The 21,509-nt window shown below is 46.4% G+C and overlaps 1 protein-coding gene across 1 annotated transcript in view; it reads right to left on the reverse strand.

The window, feature by feature from the left end:
* The window catches only part of CRTAC1 (cartilage acidic protein 1), a 134,063-nt gene that overhangs the window by 62,732 nt on the left and 49,822 nt on the right, over positions 1-21,509 (reverse strand). The window lies entirely within an intron of this gene.

The following is a 21,509-nucleotide window of genomic DNA, read 5'->3' on the forward strand; positions in this document are numbered from 1 at the left end:
AGTCAAGAAGGTACAGAAATGGGGAAAGCAAAGGTTAAAAATAGAGGCGAGGCCAACAGTGCTAAATGCTTTCCAGAGGTCAAAATAGCCAAGGACCAGAACCAGAGAGCAGACTTGGCAATCTGGAAGCACCTGACGACCTTCAAGATGCTTCAGTTTCATCACAGAGGAGAGAGGAGCTGGATTGAGGGCCCCAGAGAGAGGCCAGGCAGCAGTGCAGACGACTCAGAGGACAGGAAGGGCTCGGGAAGGCTTGGGTTTCCCCAGGCACTGAGGCCTGTGTGTGACTGCGGGCAAGAGGAAAAGGCCCAGGAGGGCAGTGGATTTAGAAGTACTCGGGCAGAGATGGGTAGCAGGTGCAGAGGGACAGTCTGAAGTACCAGCAGATGGGTGAGGCCTGCAATTCAGAGGAGAGCTGATGCCCAGAAACTTCGGTCTGCTCGTAGGTGAAAAAGAGGTGAGGTTCTCAGCTGAGGAGCTAGTATGTGGCCATTTTCCACGGTAAATGGGGCAGGCAGGGTGTGCCACCTCACAGGGCAAGTGGGGACAAACTGAGGAGTGGTAAAATGAAGAGGGTGGGTCAGGACAGTATTTGCCTCTGAGGTTGCAGACAAGATACATTCAGCACCAGGAGTGGAGAAATCACAGCAGAGTGGCTGGGAGCCAGCCTGGGTCGAAGCATAGGCAGAGGTGGAGTACAGGGGGGCTGGCTCAGGGTGGGGGCAGGGAAGGGCAGAAGTTCAGGGTTTTTAGATCCAGAAGGGGGATGCCTGCTCGTTGCCCTTGGGAGTGGCTAGGTAAAGGTGATAGGGAGTGAGGTGGGTTCTGTGGGGACAACACGGGGCAGCAGAAAGCACACTGGACCTGGAGTTAGAACAGAAAGGCTGAGAGGCAGTGTAGCTCCGTGGGGAGGAGCCCGGACTACAAGCCAGATCGCCTGCAGGCAGATCCCTGCTTGCAGCTCTCCAGCTCTGTGGGCGGCCTTGAACCAGCTACCCAGCCTGCCCGAGCCTCAGCTTCCCAATACCAGCTCTCCTGCGGTGGGTTGTGCCGAGGATGAAGATAAAGCAGTCAACACAGTGCTGAACGTGGAGCAAATGCCCAATAAACACTAGTTAGTGAGTCCGTCTTCTCCCATATACACTCAGCCCGACACATAATGGGAACTCAATAAATATTTTTGAAAGAATGAAATATTATGATTATTACCTGAGTAGCCTTGAGCACAGAAGACTGTGAGCTCCAAGGAGTTCTAGACTATATTTCATTCTTCTAGCCCCCAGCACAATGCTTGCTAAAGGAACCTTTGTATGCATATTCCTGAGGATTCAGTTTCCTCATCTGTGAAGTGGGGCTAATGATATTTGCTCTACGTCAAGATCAGATGAGATAAGATATGTAAACTGAGACACAGTTGTAGGTTTTGCATGTGCGCGCGCACACACACACAAAATATATGACTGTTGTCTGCAGCAGAGGCAGCCGCCTGGGCCCCCTGGGAGCCCTCGTTCCTCCACTCTGTTCAACAGGAGCTGAATGATAGGCCCGCTGAGCTGCAGGGATGCCCTGTGAAACGGAGACGGCAGGAATCTGCCAAGGACCTGGTCAGAGGCGGCTGTGGTTTTCTCCAGCAGGAAGGAAGTCCGGAGCTGGGTGCTGGAGTGGGCGTGAGGCAAGCAGGAGGCTGCCCTAAGTCAGCCGGGCCTGATGCCTGAGTTGGACAAGCAGAGACACAGGTCACCAGACACAGGTCACAGGCCCTGGTGAGGGCAGAGGACAGATAGGTCTTGGCTGGTGGAGGGCAGGCCTAACGTGTGAAGACAAGGACCAGTGGGGTCCTTTGGTCATGGCTCATGGAGGGATGGAGATGGCCATCTTCATCTTAGAAAAGGCCCATCTTTCTAGCCCAGGGCTCTGTCCAACCAGAGTCCTGGCCCAGATTGTAGTTGAGTGCAGGCCCCTCTGTATAAAGATGAGCTTCCCCCATGATGACGATCTGTTTGGAATTGCTAATGTAAGTCACTGCTGGACCCCCCCCCCCATGCCTGTCAGGACACAGGGGCCACATTGCATTGGCCCCTGCTCCCCTTTGCCCACCAGGATGTCCACACGCTCTCATCAGACTCTGTGGATGTGTAGTTCTGCTTGCTGGACTCCATTCCCTATGCACCTGGCTATCCCATCCCAGTGGGAAAATCAAGTTTCTTCCCATTTTCCCTCAGGCTGCAGCTAATGGGGGCATGCCTGGTTGTGTCTTGAGAAATAATGGTTGCAGGAAGCAGCAAAAGCCTTCCAGTTGCTATGCAGTGTTAACTGATGAATTAAACTCTTCATTTTGATTTGGAGGAAATAGTCCTAGAAGAGACTCTTGCTTTAAAAAAATATCAAGCTGCCAACTATGAAAGCGTTCATTCCAAGGGGTCTTTGTTGCCAAGCTGGCTTGAATTCCCTTAGCCATGCATTAACACTAATCAAAACCGGGCTGTTGGAGCAAATGCACATTAAAGTTTTAGGGAGAGAAAATGTTGTGTGTTAAGTATTAGTGAGAAAGTATCAAATGTACCTACATATTTATTCTTTAAAGTGCTTGCAGTATAAAAAATTACCTACCTGACTGGCAATTCAAAATAAACAGTTATTTTAATTGCAAATGAAAGGTACATGACTATAACCTAAGATATCAGGTAACACAGACATTTCATGTTTGAACCATACATCTAGATGAAAGTCCTTGCAGGAGCTGGTACAACCTGATTGCAGAGGACTTGCTACTTACAGTGGGGGTGGGGATAGGTCCCACCAGCAACATTTGGGAGCATGTTAAAAATGCAAAATCTAGGGCCCCAGATCTCTGAGTCAGAATCTGCATTTTTAGCAAGATGTCACAGTGATTCATGTGCACAGTAAAGTCTGAGAAGGGCTGGTCTGCATCAGTATTCCTCAAGGAGTAGCCTGTAGACCATTTACATCAGAAACACCTGGAGAGCTTGTTACACATGCAAATTCCTGAGCCCAGGGATCAGCATTGCAAACAAACTCCCAGGTTGTTCACCAAACTGTGAGACCCACCCCTAGTCCTTCCAATTTCATCAAGGTCCAGTAAGGACCAGTTGACATGCAGTGTTCTGAGTCCAATACAAAGGGATCTGCATGGATGTCATCTCTGCCATTTAGCTGTTTATAATGAAATTACTACAGCTGAATACAGAGAGAACAAGCTATGGTATAAATACCTAGAAGAATTATATTACTGACGAATTCACAATGCACTGTCTCTCATCCACACTGGTGGATGTACGTCTTCCCTGAGGGTGAGCAATAAGACTCGTCCTCATCCTTCCTAGTTCTTCTCCTGGAGCTGGTAGACTCCCACTCCAAGGGACCATCCATTCTTTTGGGGCTACAGAGCAGAGTCCAGCCCAGGGCTCAGCTACCTGAGTGTCCTGCTCAGAGCAGATAAGAAACCAGCGATTCATTTCATTAGCCTTTTCCTATACACCCTCCCTCTCTTCCTGGTGCCCACCACCCCTTCCCAGGGCCAGTGGGGCCCAGCCCTCTGTGGCTCTGCCCACGTTGTTCCCAACACACAGGTCAGGAAAGGGTCAATCCAGCCTAGGCATCAGCCAGCACTCAGCCCTTGGGGATGGCACGAGCTTTCTTCCCTTCCTTTTGATGTCTGTATTTGGTTCTTTCAGAAAGAGAGAGACATGAACCATAACACTCTCTTTTAGAGATAAGAGAAAGCGAGCCAGCATCTTTTGAAATTCAATATACGACAAGTGGAGATGGCGCAACGTGTGATAGGAGCCCGGCTGGAGGTCTCTCTTGACTCAGCTTCAGTAAGTGGCAAGGAGGCCAGCCCTCAACAGCGGTCCTTCAGTGGAACAGTGTCTAGCTTGGGCTAATCCGGCCCAGATCTCAGGACTCCAAACGCAGAACCACATGGTCTCGTGGAGTGCATGTGTGGTAGCCTTGTGCTTTCCGGTTTACCCACATGCATGACTTAATCTTCTCAGTGATCCAGTGGGGGTCATTATTTATCTCCTCTCCCCGTTTAAATGCAAAACTAAGGCCAGGGGTTAGTCACGTGCCCATCACACAGCTGGAAAGTGTAGGGCCAGGCTTTGAATTTGCTTCCTCTGACTCCAAATTCTAGTCTCTTTTTATCCAACCATAAGGTCTTATTTTTCTTCTATTCATGAGCTAACATATTATTCTAACTAGACCAGGGATTCCTTTTGGCAAAGCTCTCTCCAAATTATACCAGTGAGTGCAGAGCTAGCACGTGATAGCCCCTCAGCAGGTGTGGCGGCCAAAGAAGACTTACTGCTTCTTTCCTTGGCAGCTCTGGAGAATCCTCAAAGGTGTAGGTGAAATATTAACACCAGATGGCTCTCTCGGAGAAGTCTCCAGGGCCTGGCTCCTGAGGAACCACCGGGGGAGGAACGTCTTTGCAGCTGAGGAGCATGGCATGACCCGGCTGGATCCTGGGCCCCACAAGCCCCACGTGGCAGCACAGACCTGACCTGGCTCAGCTCCACGTTCCATGTTCAAGGCTAACAGTCAAGAGAAATGAGGGAGGAGGTGCTGTATTGAGAGCTGCAGCCCCCTCCAGGCCTGGACGTGGATGGTGATGAGGCTTGGGGATGACAGCATGAATAAGGCTCCTGTCCGCACCATCACTGAACTCAACAGATAAATGCAAACTTGTTGTCAGAAACGACAATCTGGGTGTTACAAATAAGCGATTCAACACTGTGATTGTTGGAGCTGAGGCTCACGAGGAGAGTGGGAATCTGAGCAGGAATCTACAGCGATTGGGAGCTTCCACCCTTGGAAGGGTCTTGTTAAGAGTTGAGAAGATGCCCGACAAGGCGTGACTGCCTGCGTCCAGCAGTGAAGCCCTGAAGGCCAAGGATTTCAGCACGTGCCCCGTGCGCCCGTCTCAGTGTGGAACAATCCCCATCCACAGAGCCCGCACCCGGGCCCAGCGGGGGCAACGAGCTCCGGCATCCATTTCCCATGGCTGCCATCCAAGTCACCATGGCCTGGATGGCTTAAGACAGACATGGATTCTCTCACAGTTCTGGAGGCCAGAAGTCTGAAATCAAGGTGTGGGCGGGGCTGCATTCCTTCCAGAAGTTTCAGGAGAGACGCTCTTCCTGACCTCTTCCAGCTTCTTGTGGCTGCAGGCGTTGCTTGGTCTGTGGCTGCCTCAGTCCAACCTCTGCCTCCGGGGTCCCATTGCCTCCTCCTCTCTCAACCTCCACCTCCCACTCCACCGCCTCTTGCTTTGAAGGAAATATATGACTGCATGATTAGGGCCCACTCGGATAATCTAGGATAAGTGCTTCTCAAAATCTTTACCTTAATCACATCTCTTGCCATACAAGGTAATGTTCACAGGATCCAGGTATCAGGGGACGGATGCATGTTTTGGTGGGGGGCAGGGGAGGCACTGTTCAATCCACTGCAGCCCTCTCTGAATCAACTCTTATTTTCCCATAAGACATACCAGTCAGGATACTACTACTAGTAACTGGGGGATCTCCTAGCTGCTTCATATACATTAGCTAATTTACTCTTCCCAGCAACTCTGGACGGTCAGTATCTGTGTCCCCCATCACAGGGAAGACCAGAAGCTCTGAAATCCACACTCCTTCAGCTTCACCAGTGTCCTGTGGGGCCTGAAGGTCAAGGACCCCAGGGGAAAGAGGAGAGGATAAGAAGGGCTCTGAGCCCCCAACCCTCTTCCACCACAGCAGCCCCAATCTGGTCTGATTTAGACAGTAGGAAGCTGCAGAAGGTTTCTTTTTGCTCCAAAGGTTTATGCTGAGAACACAAAGTCTGCAAACCCCAGCTCTGCACCTCACTGCCTGGCTAGGTTTGGGCAGCAGGTTCAGGAGCTCCACCTCTGAAGGCCGACACACCTGGGCGCAAGTCCCCTCTCCTGTCCTTGTTCTGTGTCCTTGGGCAGGTTACCTAACCTCTCTAAACATCATGTTTCTCATCTGTGCAAAGGAAATAATAACAATATCTACCTCAAAGGGTTGTCGTGAGAACTGAATAAGATTACAGTGCACCTATAATGCACAGAAGTGCTCAATAAAGAAGAACTGTCATTTTCCTTGTCATCGCCATTGGCTTGTGCATTTTTCTACTCATCAGTTTCCTTGATATTCAGTCTGGGGCCTCTTGGCAGTGAAAATGTTTCTCCAGAACAGGTGGGTCCCACTGTTTCCCCCTCACTAGAACTTCTAGAGGAGAGGGGGTGGTGTCAGCCCAGGACAATGACATGCAAAGTCACTCTTCCTGGCTCATGTATGAGGGTCCTGTCACCCACACCTCTGCCCAAAGGGTCAGAGTCCCAGGCATGGTGACGAATTTAAGGTGCAGCCATTGCCTCAGACAGGAGTCCCCGAAGAGGCTGTGATAACAAAACTTGCAAAGGCTGGGCCCTAGAGGGAGGGGTGGGACTTTCTCGACATCTTTAATCATCACAAAGGTTTATTTACTGATGTCCGGCGTGGGGGGTTCTAGGCGACCTTGGAGTGAGCAGCTGCTGCCTCAACAGTCAAGTACAACTCCTCACAAGGTGCTCTGTACTCCTGCCTCTGTGAAGGGCTTACGATCACATTTGCTTCCATTTGAATGAAACACATGAGTTCCAGGAAGCAGGCTGACTGACACCAGCCTCTTCAATATATTCCAAAACAGCTGCTTTAAGCGCAGGTTCTGATTGACTTTAGAATGTGTTGTAATGAGGACTTAGCATTTACTGACTGCTTTGCTAGACACTGGGCTAAGAACTTTAACTGCATGTTCTCATGTTCCCCTCGACAAACCGGTGACCCCTTTGTCACAGACACAGCACAGGAGGTGGAGCAACCTCCCGAGTCACTTTGCTGTGAAGTGCGCGTGCGCGGGGCGGAAGGTCCACCTGGGTCCCTGGAGGCTGCCATCTCTATCCCGCCAGTCACCCGCTCCAGGACCAGCGCTCTCCAGAAAGAATTTCACACCACCTGCTCTTCTGGATCCTCATTTCAGACAGGATCTTACCCTAATCATTAAAAATAAATGTTCTATCTGGTAACAGTGATAATTAAGCCAAACAAAACAAAAATTTGCTTTGGGTCAGACTCTCCTCTAAATCACAGAAATCTACAACTATTGGCTCTCAAAACGAAAGAACACTAACCCAGACCCAGACTGTTTCTCTTAAGGCACAGCAGTGTGCTGGGGTAACAGACATGCTCTCAGATGGAGGTGACAGGGCAGGGAGAACTTTCTGAAAAGTGCCCTCTGAGAAGCAGAACCCTCATTTTAAGAGAAGAGGCACCACTCTGAGGAGGAGTAGGCAATGCTCCCCAAAGATGCTGGGACAAGGCTGTGCCTGGCAATGGCGGGCTCTCAGCAGGGGCCAATGGTAGATTTTCTAGAAGGAGGAGAGAGAGGTAACAGAGCTGAGGGGTGAGGAGAGAGGCAGTGAGTGATAACAGAAGGAATGTGTTTTTCTGTGGCCCTGAGCAGGTGGGCTTGTTCCTAAGCGCAACGGCAATATCTGTCAACAGCAGAAGCAGCAGCTGATATTCATTGAATGCTTATTATGAGTGATGTGCACTTTAGCCGAATGATCTCATTTAATCTTCACAACAACTCTGGGAGGTTGGAACTATTATTACCCACTATTTTACGGATGAGGATATAAGGCTCAGCAAGGTTAAGCCGCTTGCCTGAAATTGCACAGCTGGAAAGTGGCAGAAGCCATTCCAAACCCATGCCTGTGGGACCCTAGAGCTCATGTTCTTACACAGCTTCCCTCTCGCCTTTCACCTGGCTGGTCCCCCAGCACTCAGAAGGTGATAAGTTTTGATGCAGTAGGGGCTGTCTCCCTGCATTGATTGCATCTGCTGCATTAGGTGGCAATGGACTGTCCACACCCTGAGTTAGGTTTAAAGTGTGTGAGGAATCAATGCGGATTGAGGGGGAGTGGGAGGAGGCGCTTAGAAACAGGAAGTGGCAATGACATTTGTTACACATAACGTAACCTCTTGTCATTGCCCGTGTCAATCAGGACAAGGGGGTTTGAATCTGGGGGGACTGGGGCAGGTCCTAAGAGGCCCTCCTTCCTCCCATCCCAGTACCACCTCCAGGGTGCACAGGGGAAGTCTCTTCCTTCCCTGCCTCCTCCACCCCTGTGAGGTTCCTGTGGCTGCCGTAGCAGACAAGGGGGGGCTACTGGAAAAAGGATACTCATATAAAGGGTAATTCCCTGCTAAACCTCTGGCTCCCTCAGCCCAGGGCACCTTAGGTGAAGGATGAAGCTTAAAGTCAGAGAACTGGGCATTCCATGCCTTCTCAGGCTGGAGGAGAGGATGGGCACATCAAAAGTAAGGGGACAATTTCTTCTCTTTCAAAGACATTTCAGCGCATTTAATGGACATAGCGGGGAACATTAGAAATTAGTCACCCTTTTAAGAAAGTGGAGATCTCTTGCTGCCCTAATCCATACCCTAAACCACACTTGAAGAGCTAGAGCATGCCCTTTTTTTTAAAAAAAAAATCAATAAACTTTATTTTTAGAGCAGTTTTAGATCCATAGCACAACTGAGCAGAAGGTACAGGGAGTTCCCATGGACCCCTGTCCCCACACGTGCATAACATCCACCACTGTCAACATCCCTCACCCCGGGGGTGCATTTGTTAGAATCAATGGACCTACACTGACACATCATTCTCACCTGAGGTTCATGGTTTACCTTAGGGTTCACTGTTGGTTGTGCATTCTATGGTTTTGGAGCAGGCTTCCTTTCTCACCTGATGGGAACAGGAAGGGATGACTGGCTCATGGCCACGTGGTGGGGCGAGGCTGCAGCTAACGCCAGCCCCTGAACCCTAGTTACCCTCACACCCACACTTTCTTTGCCAGAAAATACAACCAACCGTTCTCCCTGGGACAGATAACAGGAAAGAGAGGCACAGAAAATCCACAGGGATGAAACTAACAGGAATAAAATTCCTGGGCCTGAAAAAATGAGAACTACTCCCCTATTCCTGCTGCTTCAAGTTAGGCCAGTCAGCAGTTCAGTCTCATCCCAGAAGACACTGAGGCAAGCCTGGGAGACTGCCTGCAAATCCAAGGACAGCAGGACGCTCCATGCAAGTCTCAGGGCCCGTACCAGAGCGAGTGCAAAGGAGCAACAGGCCACTCTGATTGTGAAGAAGAAATTTTTGGAGTTAGACCTGTTCAGGTCCCAGATCTGCGTGTTACCAGCTATAGTACTTGCTATAAGAAATATATGATGTAATGAGCATCAATCCTGCCGGTCAGGTGTCCCCAAGTCCACCCCAAGCTCAGTGATTCTGCAGGAGGCTGCTCAGAACTCAGCGTATAGTACTCACAGCTAAGATTGATTACAGTGACGGGGAAAAGTGAAATGAGCAAAGGAAAAGATGCACCAAGGGAAGTCTGGAGGCACAAGCTTCCAAGAGTCCCCTCCCAGCAGAGTCACACAGAACATGTTTAATTCCCTCAGCAACAGGTTGTGACAACACCTGTGAAGTGTTGGGAAGCTCCTTAGAGACCCAGCACCCAGGGTTTTTACTGGGAGCTGGTCACGTAGGCACCCTCCAAAATTCCAGACTCCTAAAAGGAAAGCAGGTATTTGGCATAAACCACAGTTTGTACAGACAGTCTAGGCACAATGAGTCCTGGGGATAGCAGGAGCTCTCCCCAAATCCAAGTTACCATACGCCAGACAAAGGCCAATCTTGCAAGCACGGTTTTCTAAGGATAACAGGCTTAGGCCCACTATAGCAACTTTTTGCTGCACAGCCTGCTTCATTGTTTGGCACATAGTAGATGTTCAATAAGTTGCAGTGATCACTGCCAGCAGCATCACATTTTTGTATCTTTCTTTATAGGAAGGAGAGCTCATCACATCATTAGTGTCCTCCAAGTCAAACCAGGTACTCATTTGGAAAACAAACAGCATGTGAGCACACAAGTGCACACACATGTCTGTGCATGCAAGTGTGTATCTAAGATAAAGTAACTGCTTACATAATAAACCTTTCCTCTTCAAATGTCGAGTCATGATTCTTTCATTCTTTCCTCTTTTCATTATTTACAATTCTGATTAGTATGCTTTGCGTTTCTTCAGCTGAGTCATTGATTAAAAAAAAAGGTTCATCAAGGCAGGACCCAGGACAGAGCCCCATGCAGTCTACTTAAAGCCCTCCTTCAGATTTTGGAGTCAACTTTCAGAACATGATCCTGCTAAGGGAACGACCACCTGGCTCATGGGTCAATATATAAGTTAAAATAACATGTGGGGAGGCTGTTAACTGCTTCACTAAAATAAAAATAAGCTGTGTCTATAGTATTCTGCCAAGCCACCAGCCAAATGCCTCCTTGCAAGGAAACAAGGTTAGTTGTGTATGGATTATTCTTAGGCAGTCACTGCTAGCTCCTGGTGATCACACACCATGTCCTGAAAATGTAGAAGCTATTTGTTCCGACTTACTATTCATTAGTTGACAGATACATTCTTCTTTCTTTCCCTGTTTGAAACAATTTGTCTCTTCTCTTCGCCACTGCACCATTTTACCAAGATGACCACCTATCCTTAAGAACACAGCTGCTGGGTCCCCAGGCCCTGGGACGCGCCTTGTCTTGTGATTTAATTTCAGTTGTGCACCTCACCTGCCTTAGCCTGCAGTTCCCCTAGTAGATTATTGGTTCTGCCCATTCAAGTTTGAAGGCCCCTCATGGAGAGGATGGAAGTCAACAGAAGTTGTAAGTTCTACCTTCTTTCTATCACTTACAACATTATATTCTATACCTCCCACACCCGCCCCCCAATAACCATTCTTTTCCTCATCTTTTGTTATTTCAAACAAGAAATACCAACACTTCACTCCAGGACATCAATGATTAGGAAAAACAGTCATTAAACACCTACCCAAAATGGACAGCAGCATGTAAATCAGTGAAGTTACAAGACTCCCTCATACCATATACAAAAATAAACTCAAAATGGCTTAAAGATTTAAATAAAAAACAAGACACTATAAACCTTCTAGAAGAAAACATAGGCAAAACATTCTCTGACATAAATCTTAGCAATGGTCTCCTAGGGCAGTCTACCCAGGCAATAGAAATAAAAGCAAAAATAAACAAATGGGACCTAATTAAATTTATAAGCGTTTGCACAGCAAAGGAAATTATAAGCAAAACAAAATGACAACTCAAGGAATAGAAGAAGATATTTGCAAATGATGTGACTGACAAAGGTTTAATTTCCAGAATATATAAAGAGCTCATACAACTTAACAATAAAAAAACAAACAACCCAATCCAAAAATGGGCAGAAGACCTAAACAAACAATTCTTCAATGAAGACATACAAATGGCCAATAAGCAAATGAAAAAATGCTCAATATTGCTAATCATCAGAGAAATGCAAATCAAAACTACAATGAGGTATCACCTCACACCAGTTAGAATGGGCATCATTAAAAAGTCCACAAATGATAAATGCTGGAGAGGGTGTGGAGAAAAGGGAACCTCCTACACTATTGGTGGGAATGTAGTTTGGTGCAGCCATTATAGAAAACAGTATGGAGATTCCTCAAAAAACTAAAAATAGCCTTACCATATGATCCAGCAATCCCACTCTTGGGCATTTATTTGGAGGGAGCTCTAATTTGAAAAGATACATGCACCCCAATGTTCATAGCAGCACTATATACAATAGCCAAGACATGGAAGCAACCTAAATGTCCATCAACATGACTGGATAAAGAAGTTGTAGTATATTTATACAAAGGAATACTACTCAGCCATAAAAAAGAATAAAAGAACGCCATTTGTAGCAACATGGGTGGACCTAGAGATTGTCATTCTAAGTGAAGTAAGCAAGAAGGAGAAAGACAAATACCATATGATATCACTTACATGTGGAATCTAAAAAAAGAAAAAAGAAGACACTAATGAACTCATCTACAAAACAGAAACAGACTTGCAGACATAGTAAACAATCTTACGGTTACCAGGGAGGAAGGGGGTGGTAAGGGATAAATTTGGGAGTTCGAGATTTGCAAATATTAACTACTATATATAAAAATAGATAAAAGATAAATTTCTTCTGCATAGCACAGGGAACTATCTTCAATATCTTGTAATAACTTTTAATGAAAAAGAACATGAAAATGAATATATATATATATATATGACTGGAACATTATGCTGGACACCAGAAATTGACACATTGTAACTGACTATACTTAAAAAAAAAAAGTTTAGCAGAGCCCAGGAAAGACCAATATAATAAATAAAAACAGACCCATGTGTATTATAATAAAAAATCCCACCAAAATTATAGGGAGTTCATTATACTATTCTGCTTACTTTTGTTTATGTTTAAAATTCTTCAATATATATATATATATATTTCAAAAACCAATGGGTGGGAGGGGATAGCTCAAGTGGTAGAGCCCATGCTTAGCATGTAGAGGTCCTGGGTTCAATCCCCAGTACCTCCTCTAAAAATAAATAAATAAACCTAATTACCTTCCCCCCTAAAAAATTAAAAAAATTTTTAATTATAAAAAAAGATAAAAAGACCTGATGAGAATAATTTCAGTGATATTAGAAAACATAAACTATCAGTCTGGATCTTGGGTCAGAGGGAAAGGGGATGAGGGCTATGTTCATGAAGTAGATGAAGCAGACATAGGATCTTGGGGAAATGATTGACTTCTCTAGGGCCCTATAATCCTAGACCCAAAACCAAGGTGCACCTTCTCCTCTTTCTTCCTCCCCTTAGGGTGACGATGGCTAAGAAAGAGAATTCTGACTCCAGTTAAGCATAAATACCCCAGTGTTCACATGCATTGATCTCATGCCTTCTCCTACAATAAGCATCTACCCCAGGCTTCCATCTGATTTGAATAGTAACTGGTTAATTTCCATACATACTTAGTGCTTATGTCTACTCTCTTTGGCGGCATCTATTTTAGTATGCAAGATCCCAGAAGACAGTTTCCATGTCTTTAACTCTCTTTAGGAAGCCCCGGAACCTCACTGTGCTCAGGAACCAAGCAGATCCCTATTCATGGAAGTACAGCCTCCACGCCAGCTCTTCTCCCTCACCCAGTGCCCGTCTGTAGTTAGGCATCAGGTCATAGGGCTGGGTCTCCCTGTCCAGTTTCTTAATCACCACCCTAGGCCCAAAAAAGGAGGAAAGGCTTAGAGGATCAGAAGCAGCCTTCTAGAACAAGACCAGAAGGGGCAGATTACAGCCAGCTACCTTGGAGAAGTTTCTGATCCACAGAAAACAGGACATCCTGCATCAGTAAGAAACACTCAGAACCATTTTTCAAAACTAGCAGCTGGAAAGGAATTAATGCAGATCACCGTTTAGTGCACACATAGGCTCATTCCAGCCTCAAAGAGCTTCACAGTCATTATTAAAGAACACATTTCAGAGCATAATATTATTAGGCTATTGATTGTTGTTTGCTTCGATGTTTAATTCAGTAACAGCAATGGCTTGCGGAGAGCTTTAAATGAAACAGATGTTCTGAAGACCTGCACAAACGTTCCAATTTTCCACTGGGTTTCACAAGAGCTTTGGCAATGCCGTGGGGACCAGTGGCTCCTGGTGTCATGAGGCTCTTACAGACTGGGAACTCAGGGGCCAGCTGCTGAGCAAGCCTCGGCAGTCTTTCCGTACAGAAAATAGAAAAGGCGGAGAGTTCCACATGAATCCAAACAACATCCGCTCCCTCTGTCACCACGCATTAAATGATCCGGGACCGAAATTCAATACACACCTCGGGCACTCTTGCGGAACGGTACCTGTGCATCTCCGTGGCATCAACATCCCAGGAGGAATAGAAAAGCATTAAAAAAAAAAAGCCTCTCCTCTGAACATACACAGAGATAAAGAGAGGGACCACACTGGGAAACCCCACTGGGATGACAGGACTGAAGGTTCCAAAGGTACAGCCAGCCCACACTACAGTGCCTCCTCCTTACCCCTAAAGCTGCTGGGTCTGCAGGACCACAAGGGTGCACAGAAAATCCAGGGACAAGCAAGCCCTGAAGCCTGATTTAGAGGCAGCCCAGCCCCAGTATCCCTGGGGCCCTGTCATCACCATTTCCTGTCCATTCCACCCCTAAAATCTTGAAGAGAACCAACCCCCACTGTCCCTTGTTAGTGCCTGTATCTTCTTTATGTTTTCATGTGCTCTTCTTTTATCTGGACCAGCGGTTCTCAAAGTGTGGTCTCCTGACAGGCAGCATCAGCATCACTGGGGATGATGCAAATTTCTCCCACCCCAAAACCCAGACTTCTCGCATCAGAAACTCTGAGGATGAAACCCAGCAAAATGTGTTATTAAAACGGCCTCCAGGTGATTCTGATGCCCTTTCAAGTTTGAGAACCACTGGCTTGGCCCCTTGCAACAGTCTGTAATGATCTCCTGCCTCCAAACCATCCCTCACCTGGCCCTCAGAGCTGCCTTCTGAAACACAGACCTAGTCAGCTCTGGTGCCCAGCACAGCCTGGTGCATAGCAGGTGCACAATAAGTCTTTATTGGCTGACTAAATGTCATGTGACCTCTGCTTTTAAAACTTTGATGGCTACTCATGGCCTATACAGAATAACCTAGAAACTCTTCAGTAAGGTAGAATAATATGATTGTTATTTCTTGTTAGTACTATTTTTATTAGAAGTTATCATTTGTGGAGCAATCCACTGGTAAATACCCTGTATTATGATATTTATTCTTTTTTTATTCTGAGAGGTAGAGGCAGGTAGGTGCCCTTTGCAGATGAGGAGACTGAGGATCAGAGAGGCGATATAACTTGCCTAAGAACACCGGGTACCACATGATGAGCTGGAGGTCATTCCAGGTTTGTGTGTCCCCAGGGCTCATGCCTTAAACGTATCTCCTCTCCAAATCAGACCTCCATGACCATTTTGCTACATTCCTGCCTGCATGAGCTCTTAGGCTTTGTCCTGTGTTGTTAACCTCTGTGAAGTCTCACCTGATCCTCCTTCAAGACTGAATGAACTATGTGCTAATGATACAAATGATCTGGGGCATCATGGCAGGCGGTCTATGGGCACCTGAAAGCCCTTTGATGAGTATTTCCTAAAGTGTGGTCATTGGATCACCTGCATTAGTCACCCGGGGAGCATATGAGACACACAGAACCCCAGGCCATGACCCTCTCCCCCTGCATTTCTAACCCAGGAGACTTGGGGTGGGGTCTGGAAATGCCTCTTTCCTAAGCACTCCCTCCCCCATGGTTATTCCGCACACTGATGCTTGAGGCCCACTGCCCTGGAAGGTGAGCTCATCTTGTCCACGCGGTTCCCCCCTCCACTGTCCCCGCAGCAAATGCAGAGGGCTGCCACTTGACAGGCCATCAGATAATGACCAAATGAGCTCTTTTCTCTTAAAAGGATTGATGTGGGGTGGGGTGTCCCATAAAACACTCATAGCAGAAAAGAAGCCACAGCAGAGACAGGCTTTCCAGATGCAGCACCAGCTGCTGGCACATAAGAAACAAGCCTAAGCGTGAATAGAAGACACATGTTTCAGGCCACAGAAACTTGACGTATTGACTCTGGCAAGGATTGCCGACCACGCGGTGCTGAGAATGTTATTAACGCTGAATGTATTTGCCTGACCTTATCAGGCCTTATAAAGAGCACAGGAGTCTAATTAAGTTCAGATGCCAGCACGTCTAACTTCTTTCTCCATAGCTACTGAGCCCATCATTTACCCTGATGTTCCTGAAATGATTGGTCTTTAAAACCAAAGGAAGTTGATCATTAGCATGTGTGAGGCGCTTGTCATGATTTGTGGGGAGACCAGTCTGGCGCTCAGAGATGAGGGGTATTTCATTCTTCTTGGAGTCACAGCAGCCCAGCGGGTAGGAGACCTGGCCTTATCACCCATCGCACTCACCACTGGGCTCTGCCCTCCATCTCCTATTCCACACGCACACAGATGAATTGGAAGCGGACACTGATGGGCTTGCTGATCACATGGGCAGATGACATAAAGCTGGGGAGCAAGCCAGGCTCCAAAAGGGACCTGCGAGCCAGGGGTGATTTATAGGGGCTCCTGGCAGGCCTTATACTTGGACTGTCTACATCTTTGAGACAAATATTAAATAGTAACTTAAAATAAGAGCAAATGCTTATATAGTACTGGGTATTAGAAACTGGTCTAAGTGCCTTTACACATACTAATGCACTTAATCCTCAACACCATGCAAGATGGGTTCTATTGTTATTCTCGTTTTAAAGATGAGGAAACTGAGGCAAGAGCAGTTAAGTAACTTGTTCAGGGGACGTTCAACATTATTGGACTGAACTTCCTTCTTCACTTCCACCCACCAAATCTCCCCTTTCTTTGTAATTGCCAAGTATGCTTGAATACTCCCCCTGATGGAGCATTCACTGCCTCCAGAGGCAAACCCTCCTGCCCCCAATTTTGGGGGTAAGCTTCAACTTTGCAGAAATCTATTCCTTATGTTGATGGTAATGAAAAAAAGTTGCGTAGTTGAGTTAGAACCATTACTATGAAGAGGCAGCCTCCAAAAGTACAAGGTGTTGAAGTCACTGTGGGCTATACTAATAGAGATATAGAGTACAAATTAAGGAGGTGACAGAGCCCTGCTCTTCCCTGGGCTGAGCAGCCACACTGAGGGTTGTGTTCAGTTCTCGGCAAGTCAATGAATTAGGGAGGCAGTTGTCAAACTGAGCCATCTGGAGAATGATGATCTGGTCAGTGAAAGAAACTGAAACCAGGTCGCAGAGGATGTGATGAAGGAGATGGAGATAATGGGTTTATAGATAAGCAGGTAGATGGTGCAGGAGGAGAGGTGAGTAGGATGGCTGTGCTGGAGAGTGGATCCAGGCCAAGAGCAGAGCCAAGGTGAATAGGCAGGTAGGAAAGGCTGATTTCATAAAAAAAGGAAATTTTTTAGTTTGGGACAGTTCTAGATTTACAGAAAAACTGCATAGATAGTACAGAGAATTCCCATATATTTCATACCCAGGACAGTAACGTCCTGTATTAGTATGTTACATTTGTCTCAAAGAATGAATCAATATTGATACATTATCAACTAAAGTCCATACTTTCTCCAGATTTCCTTAGTTTTAACTTAAGGTCCCTTTTCTGTTCCAGATCCCATCCAGGACACGACACTACATTTAGTTGTCATGCCTTCTTAGGCTCCTCTTGGCTATGACACTTCCTCACTTTCTTTAGTTTTGATGATCTGGACAGCTTCAGGGGTATTGGTCAGGTGTTTTGTTGAACGTCCCTTCGTTGGGATTTTCCTGATTTTTTTCTCAAGGTCAGAGGCTGGGGTTATGGGTTTGGTGGAGGAAAGCTCACAGAGGTAAAGAGCCCTTTCATCACCTCATGTCAAGGGTACACAGTATGGACAGGACTTATTCCTCTTGATGTGAAGCTTGATCAGCTGGCTGAGGTGGTGTCTGTTAGATTTCTTCACTGCAAAGTTACTCCTTCCCTTCCTCTACACACTGCACCCTCCAGAAGGAGTTCTCACGTAAGGACTAGAGAGCTACGCTTCACCTCCTTGAGGATGGAGTATCTATACACATTATTTGGAGTTATTCTATATGGCAGATTTGTCTAGTCTCCATTATTTATATATTGGCTCAATCATTTATTTATATCAGTATGGATTCATTGGTATTTATTTTATACTCTGGGTTACAATCCAATACTTCTTTATGTTATTGTTCAAACTGCTCTAGCTTTGGCCATTGGGAGCTCTTTCAGTTGGCTCCTGGCTTCGTTGACATACCCATCAGTGTGGATTTTTGACCACTTCCTTACATTTTAGCACTACCAGATGCTCCTCATTCATCTTGTATACTTCCTGCCCTGGTCCTAGAATCAGACATTTCTCTAAGAAGCCCTGGTTCCTTTTATTGAAGAATGTTTTAGAAACAAAGGTCTGGGGACCAGGGGTGCTCATGGCTACTGAGTTTTCCATGGCTTCTAGGCCCTCTCCGATGACAGAACAAGGAAGTATACTAACCCATGTATACATGCATATCTATAAATATTGCTATATGTAACCAGCTGTATCTATATTAAGCTAAACATGAAGTCACACTGCCACATGAATCATTCTGTCCCAGGGAGACTGCTTTTTAAGCAGCAACAATGAAAAATATTCTGTGAGGTGATGGATGTGTTAACTATTATGGTAATCATTTCAAAATACATATGTGTATCAGATCATCTCATGATATACCTTAGAATTAGACAATGTTGGTTGGGGGGAATAGCTCAGTGGTAGAGTACATGCTTAGTATGCACAAAGTCCTGGGTTCAATCCCCAGTATTCCTATTTAAATAAAAAATTATACAATGTTATATGTAAATTATATCTCAGTAAAGCTGGTGGGGCAAACCAACATTCTGCAAAGTTGGAGCTAGTTGATTATGGAGTAGTGAGCACTCTGTCACTGACTGTATTCCAGCAGACTGGGCAGCTACAAGTGAAGAAGAGATCTGGTGGGCAGTGGAAAAGTTCAAGCTATGTTCAAGGTTCCTTCCAGCACTATGATTGTTGAGATAATTGTGCCATATTAAAAAATGGGTATATATGGATTCAAAAAGATTCATCGTCTTCTAGACTTCAGAAGTCTAAGAGCTAGGCAAGGAGAAAGTGCTGGCATTTAGGACAAATAAAGGAAGCACTATTCAACAGGTAGGAAATTTATGGCATTTGTAATCCAAAGAAGAGAAAACAGGTTTTAAACATGAACGAAACTCAAAAGGTTTTAAATTCACAGATGACAGAGCCAGAATGGATTATAAAAGGGGAGTGATACTGGCTTGTGGGAGGGACACGTGCCAGGGGATTGACATCTAGGGAGTGAATCCTGCTGTCCCTTTAAGAGCCCTGGGTGTGCACAGTCAGAGGGACATTTCTTGTTTTACTCCTGTAGTCCAGGGTCTAGTCAGGGAAAATGCAGTAGCCCAGAGTCCAAGAGAAGGTGACAAGAATTTGACCACCCTGAACACACAGAGAGGGCTGAGTTTCCCAGGAAGACAATGCTGCCCCCATTTCAGGACAGGTTAGAAACAGAATGGCCAATCCACTTCAGGAAAAAAGAACCCTTTTCAAGTAGCAGGTCTTCCTTCCTGCTAAAGCCTTGTCCCAAAAGACTGTAAAACACCTCTAGAGGAAAGAAAATAGATGAAGGGATAAAGAGAAACTTCCTCCACCAAGGGTTGGTCCCATCCCCAGAGATCTTGAGCCAGTACATCTGGAGACAGGCTTAGAAATGTATTTTTAAAATAATCTCTCTTAGGTGATCCTGATAATAGAATTTCTCAACCCATGTGGAGCTACGCTGGTGGTCTTAGAATAAGAACAGTCTCAGTTTGTTTCTTGCTCTGGGTAATCATTAGGTATTTGGGTATTATGTCAAAAGTGCCCTGGTTTCTTAATACTGGTGGCATTCCTGAGCCACAGAGGAAAGACTCATGAATCTGCAACACATACTTCTGGCCAAGCTATTCCATCCCAGCTCCAATCTGAGAATATGTTTGCCCTTGAAGGTGAGGGCTCTCTGCTGGGGATGGGGAGAGGTCCATGTTGTGGCAGGGGAGGGTTGTAGAATCTCCTGGGGTCAGAAGTACAGAGGCCAGGGAAAACCAGACTGATAAAGCTACCTGGGGGCTTTGATGCTCCTCCCCTTCCTCAGCCCCGTAAGAATCACTGCTTTGGAGAAGGAGCTGGTAGATATGACGACAGGGCTGCCATTCCAGCCCCAAGCCTCCCTGTGGACCCCTTGCTCTTCTTCTCTTTTTCCTGATTTTTTTCTCCGAAGCCTGCATTTTCCTTATGTCAGTATCAAAGGGCTGACAATGTGCCTCTCCCTGTCGATGATGGCTCTTGAGATTAAAGAGTTAGCTGATCTTTGGTCAAAAGTAACCACGGAAATCTGAGGCACTCACCATTGCCTGCTGGGGACCTCTGATGGGAAGCTCTCAGATTCGCTCCACGCTCAGGAGAGTTGGGATAAACCACACATAACCCTGCAGAGCCACTGATCCAAAACACAGATCTGATCACGTCTTCACCCCACTCCTGCCTGCTCCCAGCCTGGGAACCCTCGGGGTGCCAAAACCATGCCACGGGGTGCCAGTCTCTCCTGATGCTGGAGGCAGGAGGCTCAGTCCTGGGGCCTCTCCTGCTTTCCCATCCATTTCCCACTCCTTGGTGACCTCACACAGTATCAGGGCTTTAAATACCATCTATACACTGACAACTCCCAAATTTATATCTCCACCCTGGACCTCTTCCCTGAACTCCAGACTCATATATCCAACTGCCTACTCGACACTGCTCTTGAATGTTTAATAGACATTTCAAATGTAACTTGTCAAAAACTGAGCTCCCAATTGCCTCCCTTAGATCCACTCCTGCTGTCTTCTTTTTCAGCTGCTGACTTCCAGGTGCTCAGGCCCAAAGCTCAATGTCTTAACTTGACTCCTCTCACACCCTACGTCCAATTCATTAGCAAATTCTATTGCCTCTAACTTAACTATATCCAGCGTCTGGTTAATTTCTCACACTTCTCCTGCTGCCCTCTGGTCTAAGCTCCATCTCTCAGCTGGATTACTCTAAGATCTCCACACCAGTGGTCTTGGTGTCCCTCCTTTCCTTCCTTCAGTCTGTTCTCAACATGGAAACAGAGCTACCCTTTAAAGTGCACGTCACGGCATGTCACCCCCCTGCTCAAAATCTGTCTCCTATTGGCCTTCTTCTTACTCAGAGAAAGAAGCCAGAGGCTGAGCAAGCAGCCTTCAGGGATGACATGGTCTGCTGCTCCAGCCACACTCTGCCCTCTCCCCTTCCTCCCTCTGCACCAGCCCCAAGGCCCCTATGTTCCTGCTTCAGGGCCTTTGCACTGGCTGGACCCTTTGCCTGATGACCAGAGGGCTCCTTTCCTCACCTCCCTCAGGGCTGGTCTCAGACTCCTCGGGGAGGCACTCCTGACACTCAGCCTCAACACTACCTTTCTTTCCCAATTGATTGTTTCTCTTTAGCGCTTACAGCATCTCATGTATTACACAGCTTGCTTATTATTTTGTCTAATGTCTTCCTCACTGGGACGTAAATTCCACAAGGGCAGGGATTTTGTCTGATGTTTCACAGCAGTATCTCCAATGCCTAGACAGTGCCTGACACAAGAAGGGAGATGCTCCAAGAATATTGGTGATTGTTTGAAGGAATCGTTAATCTGCAAGCAGTGCATATGAAGTAATAAGTAAAACACTATACTTTTAATAGAAAAATGATCAGAGGACACAAAAAGCAATTTACAAAGAGGGAATACATCTGGCTAATGAAGATACAAGAAAAAGTTCACCTTCATTAGGAATGCTCAAAGAAATGCATATTAAAAAAAGACATTTTCCAATG

This window comes from Vicugna pacos, chromosome 11 (genome assembly GCF_048564905.1).
Source record: "Vicugna pacos chromosome 11, VicPac4, whole genome shotgun sequence".
NCBI classification, from domain to species: Eukaryota; Metazoa; Chordata; class Mammalia; order Artiodactyla; family Camelidae; genus Vicugna; species Vicugna pacos.